General features: G+C 44.5%; 1 long non-coding RNA gene across 1 annotated transcript; it reads left to right on the forward strand.

Annotated features, from left to right (window-relative positions):
- Positions 1-1,009: 1,009 nt before the first annotated feature.
- Positions 1,010-11,689, forward strand: LOC138473690 (uncharacterized). Its single transcript, XR_011268853.1, has 3 exons — positions 1,010-1,153; positions 8,009-8,059; positions 11,399-11,689. It is a non-coding gene; the product is annotated as an uncharacterized lncRNA (long non-coding RNA).
- The last annotated feature ends 400 nt before the right edge of the window (positions 11,690-12,089 follow it).

The following is a 12,089-nucleotide window of genomic DNA, read 5'->3' on the forward strand; positions in this document are numbered from 1 at the left end:
CTCATACACCCATTTGTCTCATAGGAGGAGATCCGGTTTATTAGTTACTTCATAATGTGGGAACACAGATACTTGAGTTCTGAGCACAAATCACCTAGCAAAACAAATGTGTTTTTTGTGACCTCAGGGGTACACCTTCATCGCATGTGCCTCATTTCCCATATCCCATCAAAATTGTAAACTCTTAAAAATAGTTAAACATAATTTGTAATTCCCCATATACAAGGTGGATATATATTTTTAATGATTCCCAGAATCCTCAAGGGATGTATTTGGTGATGCTTGAGTTGTTCCTGGAAACTGTACACTCATCTCTGTGGGGAAAGGTTGCACCTGACAGGTTCCACAGGGTGTGGCCCTGTTACCCAATGCAGGAAGTGGCTGCTGAGGTAGGAACGTTGCATCAGATGAGAAACTCAACACGCTGCCTTGGGGGTAGAGGATAGGAAAGCAATTAGGGCTGAGCTGTTCCTTGAAATATCTTAATGTTTTGGGATTTTGAAATTCTCGTTGAGATCATACTCAAAGTATGTTGAACAACTTGCTGCGGGGGTGGGGGTGGTAGTCATCGCACGTATATGGGCCTCATTACACGGTAGGCGGTGAGCCATGGCACTATTAGCGCCATGGCTCATGCCGGTAAAATACCGGCACCGCCTTGGCGGAAAGGGGATTTACCGCCCCATTCCAAGGTTGGAGGGGCGGTAAATCCCCCTTCCACCATTGCCCTTCCCCATTCTAATGTCTGCCCCATAGGGCTCTATGGAAATGGGGAAGGCGCTAATTACGGCACGGCAATTTTGCGGTGCCGTAATTAGCTCCGAGGTCCCTTAGCGGGTTGGATTTTAATGCCTGCAAAGAGCAGGCGTTAAATCCCCCAACCCGCAAAGGGACCTCGTAGTAAGGCGGTAAGGATTTACCGGTACCGGTATTTTACCGGTACCGGTAAATCCTTACCGCCATCCGTGTAATGAGGCCCTATATGTCCCAGGCTCAGACAAGGAGGCAAAGCTCAGAGGGACTCTTCCATTATTTCACTTCTACATTTTCAGGCAACCAGTTGTAGAGACAGACATGTCAGCCAAGGGAGGATGCAAGGAACCTCAGCAGCCCCACTGCCAAGAGCCCCAGGTCCAGGGCAAGTGCCAAGAACGTAAGTAACAATATTATCAATAATGTCGACAGAGTAAAATCGCTCTTTGTACTTAAACGATTGCTATTTACAACCCAGCCCATCTGTGCTCACCTTATCGACTTTTCAAGGATGAAGGACTGAGTGGGTGTTGCATGTATTCAAAAGTGTGATATACAGGTTAAAAAGAGCTCTTTGCAGTGAGTGTTCAACCCACTGATCTATCTCACTGATTGTCTTACTTATTGACTTATTGTTCATGTGGTCCAACAATATGATTTGTTCCGATGGGTAAACATATTATATTTCCTCAATGAAAAATAGTCCATGTTCACTTCGATCTTTTGTGTACATGCAGTCTTCACAGTGCTATTCTAATGCAACCCCTATCATAGCATTTCACCCAGCTTTAACAGTATCACCATAGATAATAATGTCTAAATCCTGATTACCTATACTTACTTATACAGCATAACACACTATTAGACTTGGCAGATCGGCACAACACCCCAAATGGCCAGAATACTTTAACACAAAAAAATACTTTAGTATGTCAGAGGGGAGTAGATTACTTCTGTGGTAGTATGGCTCATTTACCTCAGTCCAACACAGCACAATTGCATACATGCGAAATACAATACATGGAGACAAATGCCCATCAGGGGGAACTGACAATTATTTGTGATTAAAAACAGCAGTGGTCCCAACTCTTTTGCAAAGTTATGCAATTATTTATTGTTGTTGCATTGACACAAATATATCTAAAATACAAGTCAGTAAAAATTAACATGAGCCACTACTTAGTACTACCCTCTACCCCGCCCCCCCCCCGTCCTTTCCCTTTCCCCCCTCCACTGCACTTGCGCGATCTTAATGTCACCTGGCCTAGTAAGATTGTTGTATCTGTCTTCCCTCTGTTCACCTCGTTGCCCTTTGAAACACTAGTGTATAGGCGAGTTATAAATGCCATATCATATCACATCATACTTTGCAGCATAGTTGGAGAATTTTACAAAGAGTGCTCGTGCAGGGACTCGACAACACATTTTTTGAATGCAAACGACTGTAAAGGGATGTATGCAAAAAACGATGTCCAAATGTCTGTCAACGTGTATATGTCAAACCCAATGTTTGCTTTTGGTGCTAGAGCAATGGTCTGCAACCTCCAGCTCGCCAGCTTCAGCCCTAGCCAGATTAGTCAATGGTGAGTGATCATGGGAGTCATAGCCCAAGATATCTGGGGAGCCAAAGGGCGCAGACCAGTGGCGTAACACAAAATGTGGGGGCCCCCCTGCGAGCCATGCTGAGGGGCCTCCCCCATCTCGGCAACAAATTATGGTCGTGCCACACTCTGGGCCGGCCTAGATTATCACGCTTGCACAATACGCATGAACGCGCTGCTGAAGGGTATGTCGCACACAGTACTAGGAGAAAGACATAAATATGTGTTTTAATGCAATATACAGCACACTTTGAGAATAATTGGCCAAAAAGCCAGAGTGTTTGCAATTGTTTTGTAGGGTAACACCAATCCAATATATGCAAGTCACCAACGGTGCACAGGAACATTAATGCTTTGCTATTAAAAAAGCCATGCCACATTGAAAACATGTCCCACTGGCTTCACAATGTAGACATGTGTAGACGCGTTATGAAATTACAGTAAAGCATGCCAGGCCACATTTATACAGACCTGGAATGGATGCACAAAAATGCCAGTCGAAGCAATAACACTCATCAAGAAGAGAGCACACATTAAAGCCCGGATCTCTGCTGCCTCGAACAACACGGCCAAACTCTTTAAAATCTTCATGGAACTGGTCAATCCTATTGCGGTCTCCACCTCTCTGGTTCCCTCCCAGGCCCACTGTATGGCTCTGGCCTCTCACTTCTCAGCTAAAACTCAGGACATCCTGTCCACTATCTCCTCTTCCTCGCCCTCTTCCTCTCTCGGCCCCCCTTTGGCCATCTCTACCTCTCCTCCTCCTTTCTCCTCTTTCTCTCTGACAACACCTGACAAGGTTTCTAAGACAAGTCCGATCCATGAAAGTGTCGTCCAAACAGGTGCTCCCATGCTCCTCCAGAACCATCAAGGGCCATATTGATACCCTCGCTGCACCTTGGCCAATTTCTGTAATCACTCTTTCACCACTGTAACGTTCCCCTCTCCCCTTAAGCACTCCCTTGAGCACCCATTCCTCAAGAAGCAGTCTGCCGATCCTACCTGTCCGGCAAACTATCGCCCAATCTCCATCACACCTTTCCTGGGAAAGCTCTTGGAAAAAAGCTGGCAATCTCCCAGCTTACTCTCCACGTTGAATCTGTTGGTTGTCTCCATGACCATAAGTCTAGCTCCAGAGCTGCCAGAGGCACGGAAACATCTCTCCTGAATACCTGTGATGATCTGCTCTCTAACCTTGATTCCAGCATTCCTTCTGTCCTAATCCTCTGTGATCTTTCCTTGACTTTCGACACAGTCAACCAATCCATCCTGATCAATCGACTACGTTAGAACCTGGGCATCAAGGATCAGGGTCTGGAGTGGCTGACCTCTTTCCTCTTGGACTGCCCCTGCCAGGTCCAACTTGGTCCCTTTTTTTTCCTTCACCTCTCTCTCTCTTCCTGTGGCATTCCCCAGGGCTCTATCCTCTCACCCTGGTTTTTCAAACTCTACTTGGCCCCTTTGGCCCACCTGATCTCTACCTTCTCCTCTAACGTTCAGTGTTATGCGAATGGCACTCAGCTTTCCTTCAGGCTCCTCTCATCTCTTGCTCATTCCTGACTGTCTATCCGTGTTTCAGGATTGGTGGACCTCCAACGATATCGACGTTAGTGCCATTAAGATGGAGATCCTTCTCATTGGGACCCCTGCCCCTGCTTTCCCTCTCTCACTCTGGCCACCCACCTTGGGCCCTCTTTATTCGCCTTCCTGCGAGGCAAAAAACCTTTTGTGTCATCTTCGACTCTACTCTCTCTTTCTCTCCTCGCATCTCGGACGTCGCCAAGAGGTCCCACTACCTACCAGCTGCTCCTCCTCAAAGGGACTCTTCCCTTTCTCACTTTCCCCCAGAAGCTCACTGTCTCCAGAGCCCTGTTTCTCTCTAGGCTGGACTACTGCAACAGCCTCTTTCTCAAGCTACCTTCCTCTACTCTCCGCCCTCTGCAACTTATCCAGAACAGGACAGCAAGACTTGTCCTTGGCCACATGCCCAGGGATCATATCTCTACAGCCCTGAAATCTCTCCACTGGCTTTCGGTGGTTGCAAGAATAAAGTTCAAGGCCCTTTGCATTATCCACAAGGCTTTCTGGGGTCGGGCCCACACTACAACCAACGCTCTCTTCCAAAATACCTTTTTTTCCTAGCCCTTCCACCGGCTACCTTCAACTCTCTAAGGGCTAGATGCTTCTTTAGGCAGAGAGTGGGGGTGGTAGATCTCTCTCTTCTGCAGATTCCTCCCCCTGGAATGGCCTCCCTGCCCTTCTGAAACTTTAGCGGACCACCTGATGTTCGGAAGCAGCTCAAAACTTTCCTCTTCTCCTCTGCTTTTGCTCTCTCCCTCCCCTGCTGACCTACCTGACCTACCTGTCTGCTGTACCGACTGGTTGCTTGGCTACCCTCAGAGTCTCACTGAGTCCAGGCTCTTTCTTGATCAGTCACCCTTGCACTGGAGATGGCCTACCACGCACTTAGGGACTGTAACTGTAACCCTACAGTCCCTTGTTCTCCTTGCACTACCCAGAGCTGCACTGTCCTGGCTGCACTTACTGAGAGTATTACAGCCCTGTTTTCCCCGCCCTTCTTCCTTGCACTCCCCCCTCCCTTTCCCATTGCATTTCTCATTCTCGCACTTGCCCGATTTGAATGACACAAGGCCTAGTAAGATAATTTGTCTTGTCACTCCCTCTATCTTCACTCCATTGCTTGTTGCGCCAAGAATCACTTGTTTACAGGTGTGTTATAATAGACTTTTATCATATCATTTTATCACAGATGCTCCAAAAAAATATACAATGCTGCAGTAAGAATTGGCTAGACTGGCAGCACCCAAATGCCAATCTAGCCAGGTAATTACACTTAGCAGGACTGCTTTATCAGAAATGCGCAGTTAAAAAAAAGTCATAGCAAATTGAAGAATAACTAGACTGGCTGCACCAAAATGCCCCTCTAGCCACTAATACCACATATCATGCCTGCTTAGCCTGGACATGGACAACCATTATGATTTATATCGCACAATCCCACCTCCCACACATGCCCTCTCCCTCCCATGCCCTACCCCAACCTCCAAAATCAGCTCCTTGGCCCAGAATTACCTTCACGTCCCTCCTCCTTGTCCTAGAGCTTAAGTTTGAGGCTCCTGGCCTCATAGTTAAGTACTGGGATGAGAAAGAGTGGGATTAGGAGTAATGAAGATACAGGTAGCTAAGTCAGGCATTACCTCCATGTACCTCTACCTCATCCCAGTGCTTGTGTATGAGGTAAGCACTGCCCCATACACAATTACAGGGACAAGAAAGAATAGGGCTAGGAGTAAAGACGATTACCAATAAGTAATTAAGGCATTAAACACAAGTAGGGTCTTAACAATATTCAGTTGACTGGGCTGCAGCACTCGCCCCAGTAATTTTGGGCTATTTTGACTTAACCTGGCTGACCTTCAGAGCAGTTGCCGGACAGAACAGGACACCGATGTTAAATGGCACCTGGGTTAACAAGGGCCAAGCAGTTACTAACGTAAAGCATTTCACTGTTAGTACCTGCATTCAAATGCCAAATCTTTTAGGCAATTGAAATTGTGATGTGTGTTTTAGCACTTTCATGGCAGTGAAGTGATTGGAAGTGTAGAAAGGGAGCAGGAGACCGTTCATTCTCACAACAGTTCATAAGTGGGTGCTTTCACACTTAAAGGAGAGAGTTAACTGCTTGTAACATTGAAGCTGCACTAGAATAGTCTCATTAAAATGCGTAAAGAAGTTAAATGCCCCCACACAAAAAAGTTTGCCTCCCCACCACCTGTGAAGTTAGCGCCTCTCCCAACATTTGAAGCATCAGTCCCCTGAAATGTAGGTTTTGTTGCGCCCCTGAGCACAAGCACAAACACCATTCACCATATACACGCATGCACACCAGCCATCCTTACATTTAAGTGTGCACTCTTTCACCATGCAGGCACACCCAGACAGCCACCCATACATTTAAGTGTGCACCCTTTCACCGTACACGCACACACGCACACCCAGTCACCCATACATTTGTGTGCACCCTTTCACCATACACTCACACACACACGTCATGGGGTTGAGGGGAGCCCTATTACTTCAAAAAGAAATTGGACCTCAGTATAAGTTTGCCGGTCCGGTAACAACGGTACCGGTAAGCTTGCCGGTTCTGTTGTTACCAGATCGGCAAACTATGAGTTCTGCTCGAGGGTGCCTTCCCGCCCGCCAGGTCTAACCTGGCGGGCGTACCAGCACCCGTGAGTAGAGCATGTCGGGTGCACCGCCACCATTATGAATGGTGCCGGTGCATCCGATCTCCTCATTCCCATTGAACTCTATGGGGATCAAATGGGAATGGGGAGCATTTTTTTCCGACGCCCGCAAATGGGCAATTACCAGGTCCGGCGGGGCCATAATGACCCGGTAATTGCCCATTCGCGGATGCTGGAAAAAAGCGCAAGTTTGGCGGCAGCCTGGCGGTTTTACCGGCAAGGCTATAGCCAAACTTGTAATGAGGCTGTTCTTTCTTTTTGAAGTCACTCTGACTTCATAAAGACATTAATTTCTTCATGAAGGCAAGGTGATTTAAAAAAGAAATTAAAAAAAAAAGATTTTGAAAAAAATATTTGTTTTCATTTTTTTTCAAGTGGGGCCCCCTCCCAGGACATGTGCTAGCGGGCCCCCCCGCATCGCGGAGGCTTCGGGGGCCCCTGTTACGCCAGTGGCGCAGACCCTTGCTCTAGAGACTGCAAAAGGGAAACACAGCTTCTTTATTGTATTAGGGTGCAAGGACCTTGGTCCAAAGAGGGGTGCACAAGGCTGTTAAGGACCCTCTATCAGGTCCCATAACTCAAGGCCTGGTCATAAGGGAAAGCCACGGATTAATTGTGTGTAGAAGGCTGTGCAAGAAGTGAAAACCCTATCAAATTTGCATTGACTTTGTGGGCTTATTAGTGCCAACCAATACACTGGCTCCCAAATGAAGTGGAGGTTAGTGCATTTGGATTGGCTTGAGTAAATCACCAAGTGTTAATGCGCCCCACCTAGGGAGTTATTTATTAAATAATAATAGTATTGTTTTCCAATATAGCACTACTTGCAGATCCCTCCAACCTCTACGCTCTGTAATAACAGGTGTTATAATTTCTTCATTTTTAATGGTACTTGGTTAATTGACCCTGGAAGGATGAAAGGCTAAGTCTTGCTTGCATTTTCAACCTCATAAAGTGCAGGCCGCACTCATGTCAAAGATCAACATTTTACTCATGAGCTGTCCACCCTTAGAATCTAATCTGAACATCATTTCAGTTGTGGGCTGTGACCAATGCCATGACCATCCAAAAGGATGCCTTCTGTTTGCCCACCTACGAGCCTTGTGGTGGGAACTTCAGACTTCTTCTCTGTACTTCTTGGATTACACAGCTGAATGCACCCTTCCTCACACCATGATGCCCTTGCCCTGTGGGTGAAAGCAGACTGCCCACCTGCACTAAGAGTAATATTTAGCCACCACTGATGGTCCATCTTGTTTTGTGATTGTCCGCCTATTGCTGTTAAAAATGTTTCTAGTATATGTGATGTATTAGGAACACCTTGATTTCCAAGCAGATGTGTCGGTGCAAATTATTTTAACCTTAATAATCTGCTTTTTTTAGCCTGTAAACCGGTGCAGCAGTGCCAGGACCAGACTCCTCAATGTATCCCAGGTGAGAGATTAAATCAGCAAAACAATCTCCTGTTCTCACCCCCTCTGCCCTCTCATCACTGAATGGACTGTGGTGCATATCCAAGGCATACTCAGCACCTGCCATCCTACCCCCAATCGCAGACCCATCTCCACCCATAAAAACTAGAACGGCAGACACGCTGTGTAAATCATCCTTGCTGGAACTTAAGCAATACAATGCCCCTCGTGTGTTTATCCTAGATCCTTCCACACTTAAACATAACATCACATCAAATGAGAACCCACCAAGCTTATGGTAACGACTCAAAGGAAATTCTTGAGCAGGTTATGTTCCTATACACAGTGTGACTTCATTGCAGGAGAGTGCAGCATTGCATCGGCCTCTTGGGTCTCTGGTGGTGTGGCATAGGAAGGAGGCTGACTAAAGGGGGAGGCTAAGGAAGAGACCAGGATCCTGGGTATTTTTCTTTTCGTCTCAGGATGTCTATGCATTCCACTTACGGGTCTTATCCGCCACATGTATTGCTGGTCAATACAGTCATATGGAAAATGGGCACTGAGTGGCCACACACAACATAACACTGTTGCATGGCCCTATCAGCAGCGGGGTCCATTTCCACGAAGTTCTCAGAATGACATAGTCACTCAGACCCTTAGGTGAAACATATCCCCATTGTTGATATTTACTCATCTACAAGTGTATATATGCTATAAAACCCAACCACCACCTCTTCTCACGTGTCCTTTCTGCTTACCATGCTCGGTAGCTCTATGCTGACCAAACACACCCTTTAAGAGAGATGTGTTATTTTACAATAGAAAACTATCAGCAACATGTGAGTCCAATAATATGGCTTCATGCAGCATAATGTATATCCTGTGCATGCTGCTACCAGCCCACGTTAGCAAATAACTTACTGAGATTATATTTGCAAAAATGAATGGAACATGGCTTCCAACAAATTACTGTTACTGTGTAATTTACGAGAAATCTTTCTGCTACCTGTAGATAAATATGCATATTGTGTTGCTTACCTATGAAATAACAGACTGCTATGCCGGCTCCTCTCAGCTGCCCCTTTCTGTCCACCTGTTTGAAAATGTTAATTGATATCTCTTCTTTTGTAAGATGTGTATATTCATGCATGAGCAGGGATCTAACCAACATCAGAGCACGCTGTGACCTGCAGAAACAAATACACACAAACAAAGCCATCTGTGACCCAGTGCAAATACAACATCTCATAATCTTATAAAAAAAGGAATATAGTTGAGAATAGAAACTGTTTATTGTTTGAAAAGGGACTTCTTGATGTTCACGTATTTGCCTGCCACCCACCCTCTCTTCAGCGGGCATGCACTCACTCAACCAGCAAAAGGCTGAACTTTACATTTAATATCATTTCCTTTCTTTCATTTCACACTAACTAAGTGCTCTAAGCAAGCCTTCTCATCCCTGGAAGCACCTGGAGATAACATCCCCTGCCAAAGATCAAAAAGGGGGCCGTGTAGTAGGGAAGCCAATGTCCCAATCCCAGAATTTCAGGAAGTAGTGTTTTCACAATTACACTATACTGGCCTTCCTCCCTGGAAACATACTGCAATGTATGATCAGTGCATTGAAGTCGAGAGGCCATCATGCTTCACAGCATGCAAATACCTGCATATCTTTGGAAGGGCATTTTTATAACTGTCTCATTTTACAGGTGAAAATAAACCGCAAATAATACGAGATTGTAGTTAAAAAAGCTTATGAAGCAGTGAAACCTAAAGAACACCAAACATCTAGAACAGCATTTTAAGGTGTTCCACTCTAGTACAGACCTGAAACTCTGGATGTTAAAACAGTGCTTAAAAGGCTTGGGGGAAATGTCCACTCTGGCAGAAAATGTCCCTAAAAAAGGGCATTCTATGTGTTCACAGCATCAGGAAAATAGGCTCAACTTCTGACTCCTAAATTATGGTATTCAAAACCTTTTGATGTGCAGTCTTCTTCTAATATTTATTAATTTAAAACACGTCCAAAACAGTATTTGTCTCTCTGACCCAAGAATGCTCTGCTGGATTTTCTCTTTTTCAAGCATTGCTGTACTTATTGGTGTTAGCTTCATTTGCTCTTCCATTTATATTGTACTGTTGTTCATGTTTGAAAAGCACATTGGATAAAGGTGTTCTATAAGTACTATGCATAAATAAATAAATACCAATGAGGTAAATAAGATATAAGGCGCTAAATCTCTTACTAGAACAGAACAGGCGAAAGTCACAGAAACCCATGTTTTTAGTAACTGCTCTGTGGAACTTTTCAATATCTTTTTTAAATTGAGAAATGTTCCAACCTTTCTTCATGCACAAATGTTCCAACCTTTCTTCATTCACACAATTGTAATCAGAAAACGTAATTTACTACTGAAAACACCATTTATATACATGTATCCACTTGCTGAAACACAGTCAACCATTCGAGAGTGTGGCAATGGATTGAAGGAGTGTGTGGGTTTTGGCATCAGTGAAGTGTGTGTGCATATACCTAACAAGCCAGTGCAGTGTAAAGCCCAATTTGGAAAGCAAAACCCTTCATGGTCTCACATACTCCAGCACTGGATCAAATAATTGATCCATTTTCTGTGTGCCCACGCAAACTACTGACATCTTAAACACTGAACACAATATTTTTACAAATGTATTTTGAGCATTGAAATATTTTGATTTACCCAAAAATGTGTGTTCTGTTTTGTTCTATTGTGATCTGTGCATGGAAATGTTATGTTATTTGATATTTATACTGTGCCCATCACCACCATAGTGATCTTACGGCACCTGACCTTGTTCTAGAGGAGGTGTATTGTGACCTTGCCAGCTTGTTACCAGACCATGGTACTTCAATATGAAATTAGGAGGGTTGAGGGGAAGGGAAGCTGATAGGACATGGGGATTAGCCAGTAGACACATGATTCACAAGATGAGGAGGAGAGATCATGTTTGTGGCAGCTGGGATGCGTGTTTCTGAACTATGATTAGCTATTGTTAGGCTTTAGAGAAAATGCCAGGCAATTGCAGCTCGCTTTAATAGCAAGGCTGAACTGTGATGGCAGTATCTAGACCAGACAGTGCTTGGTGCGAGATATGATTGGTTTGTGATTGAGTGATGGACTGAGATGTGCTCAAGCAGAAAGCAAAATCAGATTTAGTAAAATGAATCAGTGATGAGAATTAACGTTGAAGTGGGTCTGGATCAAGAAACTGCATTTATAATTGCGAAGACATAAGATCATACGTTTGCTTCCTCAGTACATCTATATCTCCCAGCTGCCACCAACTCTTTGATAACACTATTTTTCTCATTCTTGCCACACAGAGCCATGCCCACCTCCATGTCAAGACCAGCAGTCGGTAAAAGGTGCTAAGAAGTGTTAATTGCACTTGGGAAGGGCCAGTTCTCTTGCATTCTGCCTCAGGAAGAAGAATCCCCAATTCTACAAGTTGTGAAGAAAACCAGAAAAGTTCTTCATTATTAAATATTGCACTTCTTATTTCAGAAGAGATACAACCTGATGACTGGGGTCCCCTCTGTAATACAGGGGCACTGCTGCATTAGATATGAACCTGTTGTCTTACCTATAATAAATGCACCCTGAAATCTAAAGAACCTGGTGTCTGTCACTCTGCTTCATTCCTAGCAATAGCTGCAAAACTGAGGAAATGATTGGAAAAGACTCAGTGGGGCCTGTGAGGTCCCCCCTTATCTCCAAAGAGAAGCAAGATGTGGTAAAAGACTATCATCAAAAATATAATGAAATATGTCTACAAATAAAAAACTCTCCCCCCGCAGCGAGAGTGCTGTAGCAAAGATGCAAATGCCAACTGTAGAACACACAACCTGAGATGTGTAATAATTATAATATTTAATAATAGGACCAATTTTAATGATGGTAATTATACTATTAACATCAATAATAATGATGAATATGATACAGTTTATCAGTATCAATACCATTATTACTATTGCAAAGGTATTTGGTGGATTGTATGCAAGGTTATGGGGTTTT

Source organism: Ambystoma mexicanum, chromosome 8 (assembly GCF_040938575.1).
Source record: "Ambystoma mexicanum isolate Mex_15411 chromosome 8, UKY_AmexF1_1, whole genome shotgun sequence".
Lineage (NCBI taxonomy): Eukaryota > Metazoa > Chordata > Amphibia > Caudata > Ambystomatidae > Ambystoma > Ambystoma mexicanum.